Raw genomic sequence first — 26,103 nt, forward strand, 5'->3', positions numbered from 1 at the left:
TACTGCAACACCTCTACGTTAACTCCACACCAAAAAGAAAAAAAAACGGAGATAAGTGTTCGGTTCAAACACGAGTCTGCAGACACTGAAAAGCAGCTAAGAATGCATCCGTTCCGAATGAAACGTTGCAGCCAAAAATTCAAGCGGGCAAATTGCATCGATAGATAGAAGAGGAAGGTCGAAGATTAGAAAGGTAGGTGCTTCAAAATTGTTGCGCGTGAACGTCACAGAAGCAGTATCTAACGAACGTTAACGTTGACTTTTTGATTTCTCGGTAGGCAGCAAAGTGGTCATAGCAACAACAAAAAAAGTGAACTGCCAATAAATGTTCAAGAATTCGTACACACTACCTCTGTGTCGGCATGCGAATTTAGGCGGTCGTTCGGTTGAATACCATTAAAAATCTCGGCGCAGCAGCAAAGTTTTTACCACCACCACCAACCCCGAAAATCTGGCCGCTGTTCTTCACTGAGCTGAAAGATGTGCCACATGGAGCAAAGAGGAACTACTGAAGTCATGCTGCAAATTCTTTTTACTTCAGCAGCTGCGGATGGTTAAGCTTACAGAATGCTGTTATGCATGCGCAGCTCGTTATTAACAATATAATGCTGATAGTTTTTAAACAGAGCCGAGTTACTCTGACAAATCTGCAACTTGCCCAGAAGGAATGACGCGTGCGTTTGCTTGCAACTGGCTTCGATACATCAGTGTCAAATTAGTAGCGTTCAGTGCAAAGTCGCCGCCGAAAGTATACTTGAGCATCGGTGTTCATTCTCCCTTTTCCATTTAGTGCCATCGTTAATAAATGAACCGGGAACTCCAGCTGACATATCTTCCATATTATGCGAAAGTTTCCACGGGCATTTTTGGCTGCCGTGAAAACTTCGACTGTTGGAAGTGCATATGGACATACTGCGTTGCCAAAAGAACCAAAAACACGCTGCTCTAAATTGCTGCATTCCTGAAGTCTGTGCATGCCTCATCAATAACGTAACGCCGCCCGATACGATATTATTCACATGCACTGGCAAATGACTCCGCGAATTTATAGTCATTACTTCAAAAAGCAGCCATCGATGCTGACTGCTGATACAACTCCCTGGCCCTTCCACCTCATAGCCCATATACTGTTGAGAAAAGCCTTCGACCTAAAACACGCACCAAGCAGTCGACATCGCCGCGAAGAAAGCGGAGCGACTTACGCTTTTCGCAGACTAGACTACGCGCACTCAGTGGATACGGGCTGCACTGTAGTGCGCGGAGCAGACGAGGAGAAGCTGGAGCCAAGCGCTTGTCCTTCGCTCGGCGAGACCCCACAGCGGCTGGGCGTACGCAGCGGAATCGATGTCGCAGCGGCACGCGTTTCTTGAGAAGCGGAGGAAGGGGGAACTGGTGCACTGCCGCGCCCCTCGCCGCGAACCGGAAAGACGGGCAGCGAAATTGGAAGGCCCCACCTTCTTCCCCCCGGTGCTCCGCTAGCGATTAAGGACGCGGCCAACAATAGTGGAAAGAGTGAAAGAAAGCGAAGCGAGCGCCTTCTCGCGGCGGAAGAGCGCCCCTGGCATAGATCCAGGTAGAAGGTAGAACGTCTTGCACTCGTCTCACGACCGCATGGAGAGAGGGCGCTACGCCAATCGGCGGGAAGATTCGGATTGTGCCCAGAACATCTGCGGTCATGCTTCACAACTATCACTTCAACACAATTACATTCCTTCTTTTGGAGCTATCTACAGTTTGCACTGCAAGCCCTTTCGTGCAAGAAAAATGATAAGGGCAGTGTACTTTATAAGAGGAAGGAATTACTGAAGAAAAGAAAACGGGATCCTATCGTGACTTAGTACAGTTTGCACTGCAAGCCTTTTCGTGCAAGGAAAATGGTAATGGTAGCTAGTATACTTTACTGTAGAAAAGAACTGTAGAAAAGAAGAAAGGCTTCTATCGCGACTCCTAAGGCTCTTCGGGAACACAATATAAACAAATGAATCTCATTAACTTGGACCCATTAAATTCCAGCCTTCAGTTCAGCGCTGTGTGGTTATTAAAAATGTACGAATAGCGACAGGAATATCCCCCTATTCGATGGCCAGGACGCGTCTAATAGGGCGTGTACCAAATTATTCTGAACTATTTGTTTCCTAGTGCATGAATAGTTTACAAATCACTCAAGTAAAAAACAAAAGCAGTCATTTGTGTCTGCGAGAGCTTTTAAAACGGTCCGCTCTGACGATTACTCCACGTGAGCAAGACGGTTCAGCCCGCGATGTTGTCCTTTGGTGCGGTAACGTTTACAGTGCTCAAACGTAGCCTCAGAGAGTCGCCGCCGCAGCAGGGTACCGTCATGTTGAACTAACCTAGTTAACTAACAATCACTGTTACCTCTCAGGCCATGGCTCATAGCTCGTATCCCTTTCATGTAACAGCTTGGCATAAGAGGGCCTTCGTGGACGCAGTGGCATAAAGCATGAAACATGATTGCCGAATCTACTAAGACGTGGAGCCAGGTTATTCGCTGTCGCCAGCAGCAAGAAAAGGCAAATTTTGAATGCGTACTACAAGGTGGGCATAGAGCATTATACCGACCTGTTCGTATCCCCCTATCAAAATCAGTGTTGCGTGTTTTTACAGTTAGAGGTATAATTCAATGAGTTATGGCCTTGTCCAGCACCACCACTGCTAACGTTTAGGCCGTTCACGGTCGGACACCACAAGTCGAATCGAATACACCTAGGTGTGATTATTCGATTAGGATTCGATTCGGTTGTTAACTACCCCAATCTTCTGACCAGTAGCGCAGCAAGACAAGGGACCGGTGAACGCAGTGTGTGTCTACTCGTTCGCCGATGCCTTGTTCTTGTTATGCTACTGGTCAGAAGTATTAATCAACAAGCCCACATTTAAACGTTAGATTCGGTTTTGAAAATGTACAATTTGCACGATCGTACTTTTCCTCACACTGCAGTTCCGGTGGCACCAAGAAACAGCCGCGTGATTCTAAACGCATGTACGCATGCAATGGTTCATTCGGACAAGCCGCGCAGACATGACAACGTCGGAGAACAAAGTTGCCCGGCAGGGTAGAACTATCTCTTCTCAGGGCGCTTTCCTTCACTACATGGTCATCATGTCGAGGGAGGTCTAGAACCGTCCCGAACACGGACCCGGTCATGGATCACCTCAAGAAATAAGTGTTGTCTTTTTCCGTCATTTTCAATACATGCTGCGGTCTCATGAGACAAGTCAGAAGGGGAAACTTCAGTTGTATAAACGTTTTATTCACTGCCAGTGGATGTGTACACGAAACCTTGGTGGGAGACAAATGGGCCAGACCTTGAATAACGTTGCACACTGTTCCACTACTTGGCTAGAGCACGGAAATAATTAATGCACTGGACAGAACGAAACTAGAAAGAGACAACACATCAATACGTCAGTGGGTACGGCAGAGTGTTTATACTAGCCTTTCTATACAGCTACAATATCGCGCGAACGGGTATTCTTGTTTGACGCCAAGGTTTTAGTCATTAATTTTTATTTATTGATTTACTGATATCGCTGTCTCTGCTGTTAGAGACATAGCACGGATGGGTTACGGGGCGTTTGAATACAAGGTCGTCCAAAGAAGTGGATGCGCAGCTCATTCTGAAATTGATTAGTCGGTAGTGAACACCTAGAATCATATAAGCGATTACATAATTGAACAGTCTGGGGAAGAAAAGAAAACTTCAGGCAATCTTAACAATGGAACAAAAAAATCTACCATGATTTGAATGGCTAACAACAACAACAAGAACAACAAAAAGTATGTTCAATGGGCGAGTCCGCCGGGCAACTCGCGTGCTAGGGGTCATCAGTGAGATAGGTGCTTGAATCTTAATCGACGAGTGCACGATTTTGTGCTGCATAATTAGGCAATACCACTTTCGTTTATACGACAACGTATCCAGTGATAAAGCGTGTGCATGAGATGGCGGGGAAAACTTGGGCTCGTAACGGCTGTAAATAAATCTGACGACCTTACTTTCAAATAATTATGATTTCGATATATGTTATTAAGTGTTAAATGTTAGGCTAGTTGGTGTTCAGACTTCACAGGCATATTTTAGCACAAAAGACGGGACGACAGAAAGAAAGCACGAACACGGGCGCTACTTACAGCTGCTTTATTGAAGCGAGAGCGAGGCATATAAATACGCTTCTGGCCTGCGCCAGCGCTTCCTACCAAGGAATTTGGAATCGACATAGGAAATCATATAAGACGCGATAGGAAATTTATCTCGGCATTATACAGAACGATATACGCGTCACTAATGCAGTGCTGTCCCCCTTTCCTGATAAAGAAAGCTTCCAAGGTTTCACGGGCAGTTTTTTGAGCACTTCTGCCAAGGATTGAAACGACAAGGAAACGGGGCTCACAATTGGTGCAAGCATTGCAGTGGTCAACCAGATTAGTACGTGCCTTATTGTAGATATCATTTGCATGCTCCCGGAGTCGATCGTTTATACAGCGCCCTGTCTGGCCGATGTACTCTTTGCCATATGACAGGGGAATCTTGTACACGATGTTCATAGCGCACTGCACAAAGCGTCGTCTCGTCTTTTGCGCTAAAATATGCCTGTGAAGTTATTAAGTGAGGTGACCGCATGGCAGACGCTTACTCGAAGCGAAGTAGAATTAGTGATTTAGGAGGCATTAACTTTCTCTCTAGCATTCAAGTCGCTCCAGCCCTTCAGAGCAGATTACATCGATGTGATTACCATGTGAGGTTACTCCTGAAGAAAGGCCAAGGTATTCGAATTTATTCACATGCATTAGAATGTACTTGTGAGTGTTATGCGTGAATTCAAGCGGCCGTTTCTTGCTAGTGGAAGTCATTGAAATATTTTTAGCGAAATTGATGGCGATGCCATGCGTTAACTCAGTCTGAAAACAAAATGAAAAGACTTCGTTGAGCACATAGTTGATCATGGAGAATGCTACAGTTGGATAGAGGTACGGTCAGTGGCGTCCACCGGTTTTCACGAAGCCACGGTTAATCCAATTAAGCAGTCGGTATTCCCCATTCACCTGCTGGCAGGTGAATGGGGAATGGTCAAGCAGGAGAAGGGAGAATCAGTCGACGCAATTGCCTGGAGGGGCTGTTTTGAGGATCATTTTCCGCTTCGTTCTTTAGTTGTATCAGAATATTTTGTTCAGAAATGGGCATCCTGAGGAGGGCGAGCCGCATGAAGACGTGGACAACCTTACCTTGAGTGGATTTCTCTCGGTAAGATGAGGGTAATGGAGGATTGGCTCGAAAAAATTTGTAAGGACGTGGGTGAGGGAGGGAAATATGCACGGGTTGTTGTTGGCGTTGTGTCACAATGTGCGCGCCTGCCCTGGCCTTGCTTTAAATTTCCCGTTCGGAGCGCAGAGTATTCAAGAAAAGGTGGGGACGCCGAGTAAAGGAAAGCAACTAAACAATTAAACTACAGTCCAAAGGCGAGAGCACAAACGTCTTTCTTAGGCGACCTTTCAGTTTGACCCACCCCGTAGACGGTCCTCCTTTTGCACAGGATTCTCACGAAAGGCTCTTGGAGGCCGCTCCCCGCTAACAATGTCCTCGTACAGGCGCCTGGCCGCGGGTACTGCTGCTCCCGTTGTCGACAGCAGCTCCAGGCAGCTGCATGGCGGCGACCGCTTCTAAGAACAGAATGTCAAACCCTGCGACACCCTGCTGGGTCACTGCTCATTAAGAGGGCCGGAGCTTTCTCTCAGTTTACTTCGCCAAATGTGCAGGGGCTGTTGTTGTGACTTGGGGCGCCCATTTATTTGCCGTTTCTTTTTGCGTTATTCAAGCAGATGACAAAGTACCTGTGCACTGAGCTTGAGCTCGATTGCCTTGCACCTTAACAGCGCATTCCCCGAATTGGAATTGTTCTTCATTGCTGAAACTCACAAACTGGATTTGTTCACTTCGCAAAATCGTGTTCAAAAATGGATCTGTGTTTAAAAACCAACCACATTTATTTTAAGTGGTTGATGAATTTTTATCAAGAGCTCTTTGCAGGTTAGAAGTTTTCTTGAGGGTCATACGTGGGTGGGATCCTTTAGTTAATAAATGCAAATGCAATGCAAATGCCTTCATTTAAACATCAGGTGTTGTTAGGAGGTGCACCCAAAAATCGCTAGATTGGCTTGACAAAAGGTGTGCACCCACTTCCTCCGTAAAACAATGGCAGCAACATTGTACAGACAGCAGACAGCAACAAAAGGTAAGAAAGATTACGGCAGAATTTGCTTTTAATACAAAGTCACAAGCATTTAGATGTCACAAATTATACACAAAATAGAACAACTTGAACATATATTTAGATCTAAGAGGAAGGAACCCACAATTTACAGAGATTACACTGTTGTCATATATGCAGACGTTTGCACGGTATTGATATCTAGCCAAAACTTAGAAGAAACAAAAGCAGATGCCAGTTTATTCTGTAACAATCTACAGGAATGGTGCCGAAAAAATAGCCTGATACTAAATGAATCCAAAACAAAATGTATTCTTTTTCGTGCGCCCGGAGTCCTACTTGGAATATCTCCCACCATTACTTTCGGTCCGTATACATTTGGGCTGGAAACGTGTGTGAAAACGCTTGGCGTGTTCTTTTCCGAGCACATGTCCTGGAACGAGCATGTTCAACATCTGTCGATAAAGCTAAGTAAGATTGTAGGCACAATAAACAAACACCGTCACACCCTCCCACTAGCAAAAAGAAAGCTCTTATACAATGCCCTTTTCTATCCACAACTCCGCTACTGTATACTGCTTTGGGGAAATACCACCCAGTCAAACATCAATAAACTTGCCTTAATACAAAAAAGGGCCATCCGCATTATTGAAAACACATCATTTTTAGAGCACACAGGACCCCTTTTTCTCAAACATTGCATTCTAAAAGTGGAAGATATGTACTCCTATAACCTGTTAAGTAAGTACAAGAATGCAATACAAGGAAATTCTGAGACATTTCTGACCTTAGCTAGACTACAAAAAACAACAAATACCTATTCATTTCGCTATCAGTCACCATGGCTCATTCCATTTTCCCGTACAATGTACGGAAAACAACGACTAAAACACGCCATACTGCATGCGCTCAATGAACTGGATGAAAAACAAATAGACATTCTGCAAATGTCGCACAAGGGAATTTTTAAAACTTTTGTTTAACCTGTACCGCGGATTTCTTTTTCTCTTTTTTTTCTTTTTTCTTAAAATCTTGTTTCAAGCGTCTATTTTTTTTTTCATTGTTCTGCACGTGACAATTGACTGCTCATTTCAGAGGACTGTTTTATCAATTTTTTTTAAACTATGTGCTGTGCAAGTGCTTGCTGTCTGGGTGGCGGGAGCTTTGTCAAGCTGCAACTAAGCAGCTTTTTCTTCCGTCACCTTGTTTGCTCAAGCAAAATAAAGAAACTTTTTCTTAAAAAAAATATAAGGAGCTACCTTTTACCTTCGTTCTAATTTCTCCGTTTGTTAAAGGGGCTTATTATTTGAGAGAAATGCAAGGCGTTTTAGGCCATGCATTGCCGCAGTTCTGTGTGACCTGTGTCTTGCGTCTAAGGAACAACGTCTCCTCCTGCTCTTAAAAGCTTTCGGAGCAGGCGTCATGACTTTCTGGTACGCCAATGATTACCTAGCCTTTTTGTATCATTCCCGTCACTACTGACGTATCTATGAGTTGCTACAGCGACTGCTCTGGTGAACGGGTGGTGCCAGGCTCGAACCTCGTACCAGGGCGAATTTTTCGTTAACTAAACGTTTCTCAGGAATCAATCTAGCTTTTCTTTGCTGCCTTATATGGCTGCGCTTGGGTAGATGAAATGAATTAATTACTTTCTTATCTATGTTCAAAAGGTTTTTTGTGGCGCTTTCGGCTCTCTCCAGGTGAGCAATGAATTCCTTTTAACAGGCTGTAACAAATTTCTTTACCTTAAGCTGGTTTTTTATTCCGCTCACGTTGCTAGGGCCCTTAACGAAGAGATGCGAAACTTATCCTGTTGTACCATTTGGCTCATTCAAAGCTCGTGGCAGGAAGCATCGTCACACTGCGCTTTCTCAATGCTCTCAGTCGGTAGTGCATCCAATCCCCGGAGTCTAGCTTACGGCAACAGTTTGAGCTACTCGCCGACGCTTGGTTCCCTCCTATGTCCTAACATCGGTTGCAGCGAAGCTGGCATTTCATTTGCTCCCTTGCAAGAATCAGGATCTCCACTGAAAAAAAGAGCAAAAAAAGAAGGCGCTCTGCCCTCCTTATATGTTTTCAGATTGCTTGGTTTTGCTGTTTCTTTTTTTCCCTGAAATAATTATTCGAATGCACAATATTTTGTGCTGTTCTTTGACCTTTGCACTGTTTGCATTGTAGCTAGTCTGTAAAGGCTCGCAGTATCTAATGTAATAAATAAATACATCCACCATTCCTCCCATCCCCTAAAAAGAATCGAGCAATGCGCCTACTTAAGCGTGATCTCCTCCGCCCTTAACAAGTTCCAGGAAGCCGTATGGCGGCGAACGGTTCAAAGAACAGAATGGCGAACCCTGCGACACCCTGCTGAGCTGGTGCTCATTAAGTGGGATGGAGCTTTCTTTCGGGTTCCTGTTGAAACGGAGGGGCTGTTGTGACTTGGAGGCTGCCCTTTCTCGTCAGCCTGCATAACACAGCGGGAAGCGCATCTATACCACGAACCGTAGGTCTCAGTTCGTGCCGTGTGGTGTCGCAGTTTAATCTATTCCCTTGTGCTGTGTCACGGTCTACATTGGCCCTACCGATGGCGAGTTAATGAACGTCCACGTGAGCACCTATATATCACTGAGAAAGTGATTGCTGCGCACTCTGGTGTCCACTGCAGAAGTTAAGTCTCCTTGCGTTCTTCGGAAATTGCTCCTTAATAAACAAAAAAGCGGGAACTGACTTAATGCGAAAGCATTTCTTGTCTATGTCGGCGGTTTCGTGTCCGCAAAACGTGTCCGCAACCCTTGCGTCGTTCGAGGATAAGTTAAGAGCAAAATAATGATTCTATATGATAGAGGATGATAAAATGTGGCTGCGCGTCGAATTTGGTTGACGTGGAGTAATTGCTTAGTTAATCAGAGACGAGAAAGTCGATTAGACGTCGAAATAGACACAGACGTCGATATAGTGGACGGATGTTAAAACAGCCATGTACGTCGAAATTGTGAGAAAATACGCAAGCCAAGCCGGTTGAACGTTTGAAATGGATTAAAAAGTGATCAATTGACATTTATTAATAGCAAAAAGCTTCGGTTCATGTGGTTTAATTAGTGGTAATAATAGCCAAGTGATACAATGGCTGAGAATGCGGTGGCGACACTTATCTCCACTAGGTGGCTGGATGCCGCATTCCCGCTTTCCGAAACCAGCGTCAGTGAAGCCACCGGAAGCTGGACGGCTTGTCCCGGAAGTCGGGTGTGTGCTATGTATTTCAATGCAAAAAGTCGCGTCTTTCGCTCTTTCGTTCTCAGTTTTTTGCGCTGTTCTGGTGTAATGTCTGCTGTTGTATGAAAGGTAACAAGTAAGCTGAACGCGAGAAATGCGAACATTGTGTGCAGAACCCTGTAATTTCTGAGAAACCGAAGAAAACAGGCATGCAGGTCTCACCCCGCCGCGCCAAAGGAGTACGCGCATTAAACACTGTGTTCTTATCTGGCTCTTTTCTTCAAAGCGTAATTAAATGAGAAATACTGGAATGACGATGAGGCTAGGTCATCTTATAACCAAATTTTCGTGTAGCAAAGAGAAGGCGAACGATGGCGCGGAAATCCTTACTCTCGAAGAGCCACTCGCTCTACAGCTGCCGCAGTTTCAGTTAAGAGTTTGCGGCGGACAATGACTCTTCTCATGATGGCAGGTGTTGTTTATCGCTTCAGGGTGTCATTTACCTTCCAGATATGCTTTTAACCAAAGCACAGACATGTTTCAGCTGCACAGCGGAAGAGAAATAGCCGACTGACAAGAAAGACGAAGGCTGCAGAGCGCGTGAGAAGCGTTGTTAGAAGCCAACTGCACCAAGCATCACGGATAAAATCCCATTCAGGCTTAAGTTGCTACAGTACGAAACATCACATAACACGCTCCGTCGAAAAAGCAGTACCACACCTTTTGGAGGCGCTAATGTGAACCAACCGAACATCGTCGACGCTTCACCAGATATTAGCCCAGCGCTCGCTCGGGTCCGGTCTGAACATATTTTGGAAAAATGGTCACCGCAAAGTCGGCTGCCTGGTGAAGGTTTCCGCCTATCCTTCCTTAAATTTTCCGCCCATTGATAGATTGATTTGGGCTTGAGCGCGAGAACGTGCATCACAGTAAAGAGCAGAGTTGGCGACGCTAGAGCAACGGGACGACACAAGAGTTGAGCGGACGAGGTTCCATACTTGCTGTGTGTAGCGACGTCCTGTCGTCTGCTAGTGTCGTCGCATTGCGATGCAATGAACCCTTATTTTTGAACATCTTTCCCGAAGACATTGCTGGTCTTCTCGCTCAGTTGACGGCGCAGCAGGTAGGCATTGCCATAGAAAAAGATGAGAACGATGAAAAGACGAAATGCTGAGTGGAAAACCAAACCTCGAAATGAAAAACCGTGCTGAGGTCCAATTTCATGCACTGCCAAAGGATGACTTCCGGGACAAGGCCACTTACTTCCGGTGGCTTCACTTTCGGGCGCCCGATGCGCCATCCAGCCCCCTAGTGGAGATCAGTGGGTGGCGACGAACCAACGCTAAAACATTAACAAGAAAAATGCTATCAGAGCGGGCAAAATCCCTCACAACCTGTAAATGAGGCCTACTGCGTTCAAAGATCACACCAGACATCAGCAGAACATCCTTGTGATAGGACAAGCCTTCCACAATTTTACAGTCGTAACCACTTTGTGATAGCTTTTGGTTAACAAACATAATATCTAGAATTTAGTCCTGGCGTATAATAGTATCAAAGACCTGCGTAAGGTCTTATGGCACTGCCATCCCAATAAGGGAGTCGCAATTGGTTTGTCGAGTTGATTTGAAGATAGCGCAATGCAATTAATACACGGGTATTTAAGTCACTGGCAAGTATTAATTAATTCACTGCGTGCGGCATGGCAGCTAGCGCTAAAAAACACAAGCGACCAAGAAAAGATACCGACAGGACACACACTGGCATGGGACAGGCATAGTCCTTGTTCCAATACTCTCAAGTTGGTTCAGAAGCATAGCAACCGAAGCGCCTACATCGGATGAAATGAAAGCTGAGCGCCTTGCCGATGTCGTGGTATAAAGTCCCTCGTCTAGTCTTCCCGCTGCTCTTTTCTATTGTGACGGCAATCTGAGCTGCTGTAACGGTGAGGCCAGAGGCATACCGCACTCGAGCGACTGTAGGGTAGCTGCATCGACGCACCGTACAGAGACTGCCGTATCTGCAGCTAAAACGTCGCATCGTTAAAAGCGAATTGCTCACAGGCGTTCCTGGCTGTTAGGAGGCTTCACCGATAAAGCTGTCCGGCCCGCCTATGGCCTTCGATACCTAAATGAGTGGCCAGCTAAAGGCAGTGACGGGAAGCATTCCTTTCAGTGGCCTGGGACACTTATCGCCAAAAGCATTAAGGCGTCATCTATTGCATAGACATTTCGTCCATTGATTTCCAGGATTCGCTACCCTTGGCCAGAGCAGGCACCCTATCCCAATGATATTTACCAGTGTAATCTTCTCACCTTCCCTTCACCTCCATCTGCTACGGTTTATATCTCTTGAACTCCACTCGTTATCAAATATTCTTTAATTTACGTCACGTAAGAAACAGACAGAGGGCGAAGAAAAAAATCCGCAATTTGGCTTCTTGACTCGTCAGTTGCCCCGCGTCAAAAGCGGTGCTTGGAGCACGGCAATAGATGGGGAGTAAACTATAAATAGAATAAAGAACTACATTGCTGCATAACAATACAAATGCTTTGCTGTTGGTGTAGGCGGCCCTAAGGGGGACGTTTCGGATGATTAATTCTGAAATTTTATTTCTGAACATGCGCCAGTTAGTTTCTATGGACCGATCCTGACATAGTGGCAAAAAAAAATCCAAAAATGAGCAGAGTTCTTTGTTGATGGCAGTGAAATCAGCTTTGTTACAATCGCGAATTTGCTCCGCCGTGGTGGCTCAGTGGTTACGGCGCTCGGCTGCTGGCCCGAAAGACTCAGCAGAAGTAAGGGTCTGGCCGCAGAAGGTTGGATAATGTTGTAATCTCTACCGAGGGTCTCAGGCAGGTTGCCCCAGTCGTGATGTGGCATGTGGCGGAGCACGGTAATGTACGGGAACGTATCACGGATGACGGGGTTACGAAATATGTGGGCGACGTGTGGTCACTTAGGAGACGCCGAGCGATCGGACGTGGGTGCAGAGTCGGCCACTTTTAGCCATGGAGCGGGTATCGCGTTAAAGTCAGGACAACAGAGTGATCGGTGTGCTTGGTGACGGAGGTAATCCAAGAGGTAAGAGAAGGATTAAGAATGTGAGCTAGGAGGGCTGCACACTATGAGTACAAACCAACTGGGGGTGTGTATAGGTAGTGGGAGCAGGATATCGTTGGTGTAAGACTGTTGACGGCCTGAGTCACGGGAGGATGCTTGCAGATGAGCACTTTACAGCGGCTCTTCACATATCAGCGAGAACTATCGTTGGCGGTCTGAGCACCGCCGTAAAGTGTTATGAGGGGCCAGCATATGAGACTAATTGATCAAACTGCGATGCGAGTTTTTCAAGCAATCTCGAGCGTGTTTACTAATTTTAGGTTTGTAAAAGTGAAGAGTGATAATATTTGTTGTTTTTAGCACCCAACCTTTCGAACAAAGTACCTCTTTACGTTTGAATAAGTCAGGACAGGAATCGTCAGCATTATTAATGTAAGCGCTGCAACTGGTACGTCCCACGCTGCAGTGTGGTTGCCGTAAGACGCGGTCGCGCGACTTTCTCTCCACCATCCTCGCCGTACCATCCGTCGTTTATGGGCATTGCGCGCATAACCAGAATCACATGAACAGCGCTTGCACATTCCCTAGAGTTCCCCACTCTACAGCACCTCTTTTTATTCATTCTGTTAGTGCCTGTTGTTTTTTAAGGGTGTTTCTAACATCGGCACTTCTAAGGCACTTCTAATGTCGCGAGCACTGTGCTGCGGTAGACAAAAATAATTGGGACAGACAGAGAGTCAGGGAGGGAATCAAAGTTAAGAGCCTTCATCTCTTCCCTGTAGGCGTGGATAAGGTGTCCACTGAGATTAAGAGGGTTAATGCGGCTCTCATATGCTAACGAATTTCCATTTTTGAAACTCTTTTAAAAGGCTGTTGGGGGCGAGAAAAACAGAAGACAGTATAGCGTGTACATGCTGTTCATTAATTTAAACTTGAGTTATATAGCATGGGTAAAGGTACTTGAGCCTTTCGATGTAGGCGAAACGCTACAGCCACCTATGTTCTCAGCAAAGTCACTATACTTTAAAAAGTTGTAGGGTTTTAATGTAGTCAACCGACGAGGCGTGCAAAAGCTTGTCTGGCCTGGATAGCTGATGGTTTTGCTTTGCTGGGTCGCTGGCACCGCTGGCGACGATATTATACTGAGGTTAAGCTGGGATCGAGTTTAAGCTTATCTGATCTGTTCACGTCTCAAATGTAAGTTGATGAAGACGGTGGGCAATGCAAAGCCCGAGAGTGTGTTGCGGCTTAACACGACGCGTCATCACATGCAGCAGCAGCACAGTGATCTCGTGCGGGTACCAAACCAGTCGGGTACCAAACCCGTGCGGGTACCAAACCCAGTCGCAGCAATACTTATTTTATATCTGCGCCCTCAAGGTCAGCGACCACACGAGATTATTGCTTGGGTTTTGCCCCGTGAAGTAGTGATTTCAGACTAAAAATCTGGTGGCAGAAATTGTTAATGCGGGTGCATTATGTGGGTCATGAGCCGGAAAACCCGGCTTTGTCGTTGCTCTCGCACGACAGTTCGAAAACCCACTTGACCTCATGAAGTCATCGGCAGCGCCTAAGCTGCCCGGAAAGATTGAAAAAGAAAATTTCTAAAATGAAATTTTTCCCGAAGTAGGTTTTGCACCAAGCCGGCGCGGAGATATGAGCCCCACTAGCAACTGCGTTAGTGTAATACGTAATCACCGCACTTTTTATTTCATGGTATTTATTCAACATGATTATGTGCAGAAAGGATATATATATACATATATATGTGTGTGTCTCACGTCTGGATGGTTACTTGCAAATCGGCGCAATGAAAGGAAAAGCTCGTGTCATGCGGTGAAGAGCCCCCGCTGTGTTGTTGTTGACCCGGAGCCGAAGGAGGTGAAGCTGAAGCTTTTGTGCCTTCCCGAGCGCTTGGAAGATTGCTTCATCCGTGAGGCACTCCAGGCGTACGAGAAGGTCACATCTATCTCGGAGGAAAATTGGAAAGTTCCAGACATGGCGCAGATGAGAACGCTAAGCCGTGATGTAGTCCTGTCTCTTGCTGAAAGAGTCGGTGTTAGTGACGTTCCACATCAGCTGTACGTCTGCGGCATACAGAGCCTTGTTCTGATTCGATTCCGGGCAGACCGCATCTGTGTCTGCATTGCAACCGCGTTGGACACATTCGTCGGCACTTTCGTACGCCCGCGGTGTGACGACTGCCGTCGTTTCGGCCAAACAACTGAGGAGTTCGTCGTGACGTATGCCGACAAGCTGCGGCACCGCGTGCGGCTCCTTGACGACGCTCTACAGGAGCACATCATGGACGCTACGGAAGTTCTTCACATGACTGGGGACTTGCCAGTCTCTGCTGTGGCTGAGCCTTCGAGTGTCAGTGCGCCGGTTGTTCCCCTAAGTGTTGCCGCAGAGTGTAAAGAACCGGCGGATGACCATGCAGCGCCGCCTCCGTGTGAGCCGCCGAGTTCTGCTGCTGGTGGGAACCATTCGTCGTCCTTGAAACCCCTACAGATACCACGGCGGACACTTCGCCTCCTGCTGTTATTACTGGCCAGCAGGTTACGGGTCAGGTCCTTCTTCCAGCGGATGAGGAACCTGGTTCCGCAGACAAGCCGCTTCAGAAGCGCCGTTCGTCCTGCGCTTCCGAAACGAGGGACGATGAGGACCCAGTGCGCAGCACTCATCGCCGTCGGCGTCGAGCATCGAGGCGCAGGGGGGAGGGAGTGCCCATGTCGGCGGTCCAGGAGGCCTGGCGGTGGTTCTAAGGCGGCTTCGCCGTCTACCGACAGGAACAGGGCACTGTAGGCATAATTAGTTACAGTCATCATGGCTGATTCCGCAGAGTTAGTATTCGCAACACTGAATGTACTTACGTGGCCTTAGGTCTCGCCAGAGGCAGGTGCAACTTCGCCGACTCTTCTGCGGCAGGCACCTTGATGTTATCGCCGTCCAGGAGACGAAAATTGAAAGGGAGGAGGATAGCGAGGTGGCCCTGCAGCCCTTTTTATCAGAATATAATGTCCTCGTGACGCATGCTGTGGGCTTGGTGGGTTGCTGTTTGTTCTGCGCAAGACACTTCCTTGTTTGGGCTTGACCTATAATGTCGATAATGAGGGCAGGTTGATATGCTGCGATTTTGCCTTATATGGAAAGCCATGGCGACTAATTAATGTCTCTGCATTTAATACTGCACCGCATCAGTCTTTTTGAAAGCATATCCAGCTTACTGGACTGTGACCGGCATGTTGTGCTAATGGGTGGCTTTAATTGTGTGTCCGACCCAGTTGATCGTACGACCCTGATACACCCAGGGATAGGATCTGTGAAGTTTTGTCACTTGTTACAGAAGATGCAGTGCTCATTGATACCGGAGTTTCATGTCCTGGTTCTCTCTTATTCGCACGCATTCAGGGCCATTCTCACCCTCACCTAGATCCAATTTATGCATCTTTCGCACTTGTCTACCGAAGACTGGTCTGTGACACTGTACCAGTTTCATTCTCTGAACACTGTATGGTGGTTTCTCGCCTCGGAGGCAGTGCTTGTTCAAAAGTTAGGCCGAAATGGGCGTTTTGGAACTTGAACTCATCAGTAATTAATGATGAAGATGTTGTCATTCGTGTCCGCTCGCAACTAGAATCCTGTTTCTCGTGCAAGATGCCGTTGATCGCTGCTCGGAAAATGTTTAAGCAGGACGTGCGTGCTACAGCTATAGAAATTGGTTCCGTGAGGTCGTTTTACAGGAATTATCAGGAGCAGACACTTAGGAAAAATTTGTACAACCTGTATGAATTGGAGTGCGAAGCACCTGTCATATATGGATGAATTTGCTAGTCTCAAAAGTGAGTTATTAAGATTTGCTACAGGTGTGCCCGCGTTCGATCTCGTACCAAGCGTGATTTTCAATGTGAACATCCGAAACTACAGGCTTTGCTTGATGAGCGCCGTCATGCGACTGAAAAGTTCATTTCGGGGATGACGTAATCAGCGCAGCACAACATCCCACGCCCTCAAATGCGAGCCTCTCCCGCCCGCTTGTTTGGTATCGTCGTCTTCATCAACTTCCGTTCGGGCAGGGCAAACAGGTCAGCCTCGTTGGCCACTGAATTTGAGTAGTGCGGCATCGCCCCAGCTATACACACTGCTTCCATGCTTTCGCATTCACAGCACGTAAGTAGCCTTCAGTGCCCTGCGCATTTTTTTCTGGAGTACTCTACTGCGGCACCTTGTTCTCCGTTCTTTCATTGCCTCCTTCATCCCTTCCCTCACGGCACGGTTTAATGACGCACCGAAATGTGAGACAGTTACTCTTCTTTTCCTTGCATTTGAAAGTATTCTTTAATTAACCTACACTGAGCTACACTTCGTGCAAGCTCGTGCCGGCGAGTGGCGGGCGGGGCTAAAGCTATGACGTAAAGGCGCTGCACGAGCGTCAGCTCATAGCGTGATATTGTAGTATCGATGCGTTGTCATCGTCGGGAGGAGACCACAAGCTCTTAACTTTTGAGCCGGCGTAATATATTATAAGATGAAATGAAGAACCATATACTGTATTTTTGCGCGGCAAAGAAATGCGAAGCACATTTTTCTTTCTCTCAAATATAGCGCAACACGCCGTATTGTATCATCTCCGCAGTGGATATGCATGGAGCATATCACGAAATTCCCGCTAACTTTCTTGCACAGGTTCATCGGCAGAATAAGGATCGATGACGAGTTCTTCGTGCGAAGTACAAAGCGTCCATGTTTCTGTCGTGCTCGCGCTCTGCGCCGCGTTTAAACCGGCGTTCGCGGAATATGGGATGCGACTTTCGATGGCTGTTTCTCGGCTCTCGGCCAGCAGGCTAACTGATCACTTTGTGACTGAGACGCAACCGCATGAATACACAGACGTGGGAGACGACACTGGAAGCGTAGGGAGCTTCGCACTAACATACCTAAATACGTGGATGCCTACGTATGCAAAATACATTTTTTCACGTCCATCGCCAAGCGCTGATACCAACCGAACTAACGCGGCTTACCTAACGCGAAATAGTGTTCAACATCTTCGTAGAAGGCAAGGTTGCCACTGTCTTCGACGCGTGGTTGCACCACCATAATGCCGCCGCCGTCCAGGCGGACGAACTTCGCAGACTAGTGAGGCAGCGCTGCAAACGGTCGCGGCATTTACCGTCACAAAATGGCGTTGTGCGTTTAAAACGCGCGCCTTCTTTTTTTCGTCCGCTAGCCTACACCTCCAAAGAAAGCGGTGTAGAAAGTGTACTTCTCTTCCTACACTAAGCATAAAAGAAGTGCGTTTGTGTAGGTGGTCGGAGCTACACTTTTTCTACACTGGAAAAAAAAATGGAGCCATGCTACACTGGCTACCCTAATGTTGCCAATGTAGTTAAAAAAATGGCCCTAATGTACCTCAGCTGAAATATTGCCTGTGGTTTGACCAATGGCCATCCCAAGTAAAATTGCGCAAGCAACGGCGGGGCAATCGCAGCGGCGGGGCAATCGCAGCGGCGGAGGGATCTCAGGGGGCACTTTGTCGAACGTACCATCGGGGACAAAAGTAGCGGGAGCCGGAGCAACGGAAAACAGCGACATTCTGGAGAGCATTAAAACATTAAAACGAGCCAAGCGACATGCCTGCTCATAATAAAGGTCACGCATTGGCTGGCTCGATCCCAGATGCCGCCTGTAGATGGCGTTGCAACGCAGTTTTGTGTTAGTCCGCTTCCCGCCTCGTGGAGTATACCACTTTTGTTCCCGATAGTACATAGAGGCGAAAGCGTTTTCAGCACCTCTCTGACTGCCTCTGTTGCACTGGTGATGTCACCGCTGGGTGACGTCACACATAATTGAGTAGCTATTACTTATTAATGAAAATTTGCTAATTAATGGTTGATTACTGATTATGACTAAATAGTAATTAACTGCTAATTAATGACGTTTAAGCTTCGACTTTAGGAGTGGAATGCGACAGCGTGTTGTTGCGTTGCCAGGCAGTCCACGGAACGCCACCACCCGTTCGGCGCGATGCCTCGCCCTTTGAACGGAACGCTTTTTGAGAAAAGGTAATGGTGCAGTTATTTTCTGTCATCTGGGTGGACACCTGAACCGCACCGTACAGGAAGGTAGGAAGTGGCAGGGAAAGAAGAAAGAGAAAGAGGAGCCGTAATGAAGAAAATGAAAATTGTACTGTATTTGAGAAATGTAAATTACGCAGTATCTTTCTCACATAAATCGGTGGACACCCGTCAACCGTTTGTAGAGCAAGGGAGGAAGTTTGTGTGAAAGACGAAAGAGGGGCTGTAATGAAGAAAGTGAAAATTGTATTTGAGGGAAGCAAATTACGTACTAACTCACACTCGCTCCTCGCGCATGTACAGTCGGGGCGCTCCGGTGGTGGTGAGAAACATTTTTAATGCTCAGAGAGAGTTTGGGGATCAGAAGACCCCGCTACATGTTCGGTATCCATAGTCCGGGGCACCGCACGACGAGGCCCCGTCTCGCGCCCGCTTTAGTAGAGCCTTTGGGACTCCAGTGTGGAGCAGTTGAGGAGGGCAGTCTCCCATGCCTCTCGGGTGGGGGAGGGGGAAGGGGAAGGTGAGGATTCTGATTACATGCCCACACCATGTGAAGGATATCGCAGATATCTCGACAGTGTAGGCAGCGCCCATCTGTGTTCAGATCGAAGTGTTTGGAGATGGCAGGACAGAGAAGAGTGGCTCTGCGGCGAAATCGCTCGCACGTAGCGCAGCGTTCCTTCCGCAATAATCACTTAATCACTTTTGAGATACCTGGCGTTCGTGAGAAAAAAAATGGCTGTGGTTTTACTCTGGTTAAACCTGGAGGATTGCGAAAGCAACATCTGCGCGTAGCCATATATTCTTGCGTGAGCTACATTGCCCACCGTCTCGCCGTTTCACGTGATCTTGCACGACCATACTGCGCATGCGCGAGGAGCAAGTGACGTCACTGCGCACAGCTGGCGTGCCTCGCCGCGCGCGCTCGCCTTCCTTTCCTTAAAATGATCGGAGTGTAAACCGTTAACGCCCTCGCCAATGAACACAATGGACGCCGATGGCCTATGGCTTCAGCGCCGCGTTTCTGGCTCTACCCGCTCTCTCATCACTCGACGTACCTATTAGCACGATTCAGGTGTCCACTGACCCCGTGAGCTATTATCCGCACGTCCTTTCCTTAAAATGATCGGAGTGTAAAACGTGGTCAACGCCAACGCCAATGATCACAATGAACGCCCCTAGCCTATGGCTGCAGCGCCGCGTTTCTGGCTCTACCCGCTCTCTCATCACTCGACGTACCTATAAGCACGATTCAGGTGTCCACTGACCCCGTGAGCCATTATCCGCACGTCCTTTCCTTAAAATGTTCGGAGTGTAAAACGTGGTCAACGCCAACGCCAATGATCACAATGAACGCCCCTAGCCTATGGCTTCAGCGCCGCGTTTCTGGCTCTACCCGCTCTCTCATCACTCGACGTACCTATAAGCACGATTCAGGTGTCCACTGACCCCGTGAGCCATTATCCGCACGACCTTTCCTTAAAATGATCGGAGTGTAAAACGTGGTCAACGCCAACGCCAATGATCACAATGAACGCCCCTAGCCTATGGCTGCAGCGCCGCGTTTCTGGCTCTACCCGCTCTCTCATCACTCGACGTACCTATAAGCACGATTCAGGTGTCCACTGACCCCGTGAGCCATTATCCGCACGACCTTTCCTTAAAATGATCGGAGTGTAAAACGTGGTCAACGCCAACGCCAATGATCACAATGAACGCCCCTAGCCTATGGCTTCAGCGCCGCGTTTCTGGCTCTACCCGCTCTCTCATCACTCGACGTACCTATAAGCACGATTCAGGTGTCCACTGACCCCGTGAGCCATTATCCGCACGTCCTTTCCTTAAAATGATCGGAGTGTAAAACGTGGTGAATGCCAACGCCAATGATCACAATGAACGCCCCTAGCCTATGGCTTCAGCGCCGCGTTTCTGGCTCTACCCGCTCTCTCATCACTCGACGTACCTATAAGCACGATTCAGGTGTCCACTGACCCCGTGAGCTATTATCCGCACGTCCTTTCCTTAAAATGATCGGAGTGTAAAACGTGGTCAACGCCAACGCCAATGATCACAATGAACGCCCCTAGCCTATGGCTTCAGCGCCGCGTTTCTGGCTCTACCCGCTCTCTCATCACTCGACGTACCTATAAGCACGATTCAGGTGTCCACTGACCCCGTGAGCTATTATCCGCACGTCCTTTCCTTAAAATGATCGGAGTGTAAAACGTGGTCAACGCCAACGCCAATGATCACAATGAACGCCCCTAGCCTATGGCTTCAGCGCCGCGTTTCTGGCTCTACCCGCTCTCTCATCACTCGACGTACCTATAAGCACGATTCAGGTGTCCACTGACCCCGTGAGCCATTATCCGCACGTCCTTTCCTTAAAATGATCGGAGTGTAAAACGTGGTGAATGCCAACGCCAATGATCACAATGAACGCCCCTAGCCTATGGCTGCAGCGCCACGTTTCTGGCACCACCTTGTCAATGCCAGTAGCTCACATCTCTCTCTCATCACCCCACCTACCTATAAGGACGATTCAGGCGTCCACTGATCCAGAGGGCCATTATGCGCACTTCCTTTCCTTAAAATGATCGGAGTGTAAAGCGTGGTCAACATCAAAACACAACGAACGCCGACGGCCTATGGCTTCAGGGCCGCGTTTCTGTCACAACGTCGTCAATGCCAACCATGCAGCGCACACCTGTCACTACCGCCACTTAGCTTAAAGCATGGTTGGGGTATCCACAGTTCAGGAGGGCAGTTATGCGCCTTCCTTCTTGTTCAGGTGTCCACCGAGATGTGGACAACTCGCCCTCACCTCACGATTCGTATATCCTGGCATAGCAGAGCTAACCCACTGCCAATTTTACATACACCACAAACCACGCAGATGGCGATGCGCAACCGCTACTGCACATCAGAGAGAGAGAGAGGGGGAGAGGGAGACTGTAGGCGAGGCGATGGAGAGCGCGCGGCGGCGGAGAGCAAGCTGAAGTAACGCGACGCCATAGCAACGGAGAGGCTAACGTCACACGATCAGTTAGGCGCGGTGGCGGCTCCTCGAGGAGGAGGGGGTCCGTGGACCACGCGACGAGTGGTTAGACCTGGCGTAGTATTACTTTCGCAATAAAAATTTCGCAGTGGCAGAAAAGCTAGGCTTTGAACCTCGAGCGCGGCTCAAACACACGGAGAATATCCCAACAGACATAAGGAACAAAATCAGAATCCCACCACTCCCAAGGAATATGCATCCGGTACACCATGAGGGTCGGCGAAAGGACAGAGCGAAAGCTCTGCAGAAAAAATTAGCCAGTAGACAGGACGTGGTTTACACGGACGCGGCAGAATATGAAGGCAGAACGGGTTTCGTAGCCCTAGCGACCAGGGAGGGCGGAGACCGAGTCTCGTGCTGCAGCACCCAACAGAGAGATGCAACAGCGGCTGAGGAGGTAGCCATTTGCGCTGGCTTTAACTCAACGGAATGTCAGGGTGATTATAACAGATTCAAAGTCGCCTATCCGCAACTACAACGCAGGCAGGGTATCTGTCGAAGCAGTCAAAAATTCAGAGGCACTTTGACTGTCTAAAGTGCGTAGAGGCGAAAGCGTTTTCCGCACCACTTTGACTGCTTCTGTGGCACTGGTGGCGTCACATGTAATTGAGTACTAATTACTAAGTGATGACAAATCACTAATTAGTGGTTAATTACTAATTAATGCCTGAATACTAAGTAACTCCTGATTGATGACGCTTAAGCTTCGCCTTTAGGAGTGGATCGCGACAGCGTGTTGTAGCGCTGCCAGGGAGTTCACGGAACCCCACCACCCGTTCGGCGCGATGCCGTGCCGTTTGAACGCAACGGTTTTTGAGGAAAGGAAATGGAGCAGTAATTCTCTGTCATCTCGGTGTACACCTGAACCGCACCGTAGAGGAAGGGAGGAAGTGGGAGTGAAAGAAGAAAGCCAAAGATGGTCCGTAATGAAAGAAATTAAAATTGTATTTGAGAAAAGAAAATTACGCAGAAACTGTCTCACATATCTCGGTGGACACCCGCCAAAATTCAGGGGGAGGGGGGTGCACTTTTTTGACCTAAAGTGCGGTCACTGATGTGTGGTTAAGATGTTAAGCTTCGCCTCTAAGAGTGGAACGCGACAGCGTCTTGCAACGCTGCCAGGGAGTCCATAGAACGCTATCGCCCATTCGGTTTTACACCTCGCTCGTCGGTAAATTGGTTTTTGAGGAAAAGAAATGTATTTGTCTCTCATATCTCGGAAGACACCTAAACCTCGCTGGAAGGGAAGGGAGGAGGATGGCAGTGAGCGAAGACACCGTATTCACTAGACATTCTTTTGTTCATTCCAAACCATTGAGCTGGCATGGCGGAGTGGATAGCATGCTCGTCTCGCACTCCGAAGACCGGGGTTCGATTCCCGAGCTCGACCAATTTCTTACTCGGTTTTATTTATTTATATGGCCTGACTAGAAAAGTTAATTCGGCTAATTGGGTAGTTAAGCAATCAATTAAGCTCAGTCCCACTTGCTTGGAGCATCACTATATGATCCCTTCAACTGGTTGCATGGTTACTAGCCAAAGTACAATTGGCCCCGTTTGAAATTGGCGCACTGTGACGTCACGACCGTTTTGACCAACTGAAAAGCGTGAAATTTCTGTCGACAACTGCTGCTTACAACGATGAGGCATTAAAGGCTTTCGCCTTAAAATTCTGACAGCCGGCCCGACACCGGCAGAACTAATTAACCTTGTTTGGACTCCGGCCCACGAGGGCCTCCGGGCAAACGAGACAGCGCACGCATTGGCCAGAGGACTCACACACCGGGACCACAATGCGGTCTCGTCGAGCAGAGAGCCCCTTCAGAGGGACGAGGAGCTGAACACGTACCAAGATATTCTTAGCCATTACAGATTAGGAAGACAGACACTACCTGGAGGATGCAAGGGCCTCAGCAAAAAGGAAGAGGTCATATGGAGAAAGTTACAGGCAAGAGTTTTTCCGAACCCACTCGCACTAAGCAGATGGCATCCGGCGATCCAAGACCCGAGGTGTAAACAGTGTAATGAAATAGCAGACATGATCCACATGGTGTGGACATGCCCTAGCCACAACGAACCGGACAGGAATATAGAGTCCTGGGAGGCTTTAGTGCCCAGCCAGCCAGAAAGAAGAAGAACAAAAAGAAGTCATCCGTCTGGCCCTGGACACCACTGAATCCCAAAGGATCCCAGTCTGCTGAAAGGGGAGGAAGATGACGGCGGTCAAGACTCGTCTTTTTCGCCCTCTGATTCCTTGACGGGCGCAAATAAAGTTATTTCATCATAATCAGTGGCAGGATGGATGGATGGATGAAAACAACTTTATTACACAAAAAAAATCTTCCACGGTGGTCCCCTACTGGTCCAGGAGTCCACGGGCTTGTGCGTCACGTAAAGCCCGATCCACCAGCCATTTCTGGCAGGCGGGCTGAGCGCTCCGTAAAGCAGCCTATACGTAGTGAAATCAAGCATGCGGCACAGCTGGCGAACAGAGCGGAGGCGAGCGCAACGACGAGGCCAGCGGTGTGACGTCATACCAAAAGGGCGGCGTCGGCTATTCAATTTCGATCATTCCAGTTAACTGTGAGATTAACAATACCGCGTTTGACTATGAATAGAGTGCCGCTGTTTGAAAATAAGATGGTTCATTTGCATACTTATGAGATCTAAATGTAGGGATACTGTCTTAGCCGTCACCACCATTAGCGCTGAATTAAAGCATGAGTGAAGCAGCTGCAGCTTTATACCGTATATGTCAACCCCGGCTGTTGTGTTCCGTTTTGCCTCCCCGGCGTGCTTCCTCGCTTATGGAGAGAGAGAGAGAGAGAGAAAAAACTTTATTTACACAGGAATTCGGGGCACGCCCCAGGGTCCCCGCACGACCCCACTGCACTCAAGTGTTTATGTTCCTAAGGTCCATAACACTGGCAGCCCGGCCGGTGGCGATGGTCTGCACGGCAGGGTCCTCCGAGCGCAGCAAGGTCTCCCAGTCCTCCCATGTCTTGAGGTTCCCTAGGTCCCGCGGGGGAGGGTCCGCCGGGCTGAGGGAAAGGATGTGGAGGGAAGAAGCGAAGGGTTCTGGGCATAGGGCACATGTGGGAGTGGGAAAGGATGGATGATAGTGGACTAGGTTAAGGGGTGAGCGGAGAGTGTGTGTCTGTACTCTGCGCCAGAGTGTTGCTTGTTTGTTATCAAGGGAGGAGAGGGGCGGGGGGAGAGCTGGCGTGAGGCTCTGTGGGACTTCGTCAGCTCGATGAATGAGTGCATGCACTCCTTCGTGAATCCTGGTTCCGAGGCCACCTGAGCCTCGGATCGAGGTTGGCGGCCTCGTTTTCGGGATTCCCGGTGTGCGCAAGAGCCCTTATCAGCTCCACTTGGCGGGGTGGGGGTGCATCGTTCGAGTCCAGTACGCCAAAAGCATGGACATGGACTCGGCCTCGAGCAAAATTTAGACTCGCAGTTTTCGAGTCACTTAAAATGTACCGGGCTTCCGTGCGGGTGATAGGAAGTGCAATGGCGGCTTCCTCTGCAGCCTCTGGGGAGGTGTCTAAAGGGAGAGGTAGTGTGAGGAGGGCGGATAAGGAGCAGCCCGAAACAGCTGCTGTCGCTTCATCGCCCGTGCAGGTAGCGTCCACCCATACGGCGTCCGGCTCGGACTCGTACGCTCGATGGAGTAGCTTCGCACGGGCTCTGCGGCGCTGCCCATGGTGGGACGGGTGCATATTCCACGATAGTGGCCTGATGAGGAGCTCCCGGTGAAGGGGTCGTGGGATGGCGAGGAGGGTTGGGTCGTTGACCGGTATTCTGATTCCGAGCGAGTCCAGGATATACCGACGTGTGGAGGTTTGTGTGAGCCTGATGTATTGGGCCTGTCGGTGGGCATCCACCAGTTCCCCGATCGTGTTGTGTAGGCCCAAACCTAGTAATCTGTCTGTGGGTGTTTTGAGGGGAAGATGAAGAGCTACCTTGAATGCCTTGCGAATCAAACCATCCAAAGCGTTTATGTCATGTTTGGATTGTTGTAAGTATGACGTAGTGTACAGCACACGGCTGAGGACAAAGGCATGAATAAGGCGACATAGGTCGCGCTCTTTCATGACTCTATGATGTCGCGAAACCGTGCGGATGAGGTGCGATATTGCGCCTGCAACCTGCTTGAGTTTCTTGAGGGTGGTGGTGTTTTTCCATCGTTCTGGATGTGCAGGCCCAATACACGGAGGGTGCCAACCTCAGGTACCAGGTGTCACAAAATTCGGCGCATTTTTCAAACAAAGAAAGAAAAACAACGCCGCGCGCACGGCGTCTCACTGGCGCGAGCCGAACGGGGAAGAAGGAAAACCCCCGCTGAGCGCGTGGCTCTCTCTCCACTCCTCCACCGCTCACCGAGAGAGAGAGAGAGAGAAACAACTTTATTGCTATAGATTGGTGGAATTTGGTGCAGGTGGGCTTGTTGAGGCCCCCAGGTGG

General features: G+C 48.5%; 2 protein-coding genes across 2 annotated transcripts in view; one reads left to right on the plus strand and one right to left on the minus strand.

Annotated features, from left to right (window-relative positions):
• The window catches only part of LOC149333439 (sulfotransferase ssu-1-like), a 37,029-nt gene extending 35,569 nt beyond the window's left edge, over positions 1–1,460 (minus strand). Inside the window, exon 1 of the mRNA XM_089558682.1 lies at positions 1,203–1,460. The gene's annotated coding sequence lies outside the window, so the exon portion shown is untranslated. The remainder of the gene's footprint in view (positions 1–1,202) is intronic.
• The window catches only part of LOC149333440 (uncharacterized), a 67,523-nt gene that overhangs the window by 21,663 nt on the left and 19,757 nt on the right, over positions 1–26,103 (plus strand). The window lies entirely within an intron of this gene.

The sequence above is a fragment of the Amblyomma mixtum genome, chromosome 8 (assembly GCF_055824585.1).
Source record: "Amblyomma mixtum isolate Tamu chromosome 8, ASM5582458v1, whole genome shotgun sequence".
Classification (NCBI taxonomy): domain Eukaryota; kingdom Metazoa; phylum Arthropoda; class Arachnida; order Ixodida; family Ixodidae; genus Amblyomma; species Amblyomma mixtum.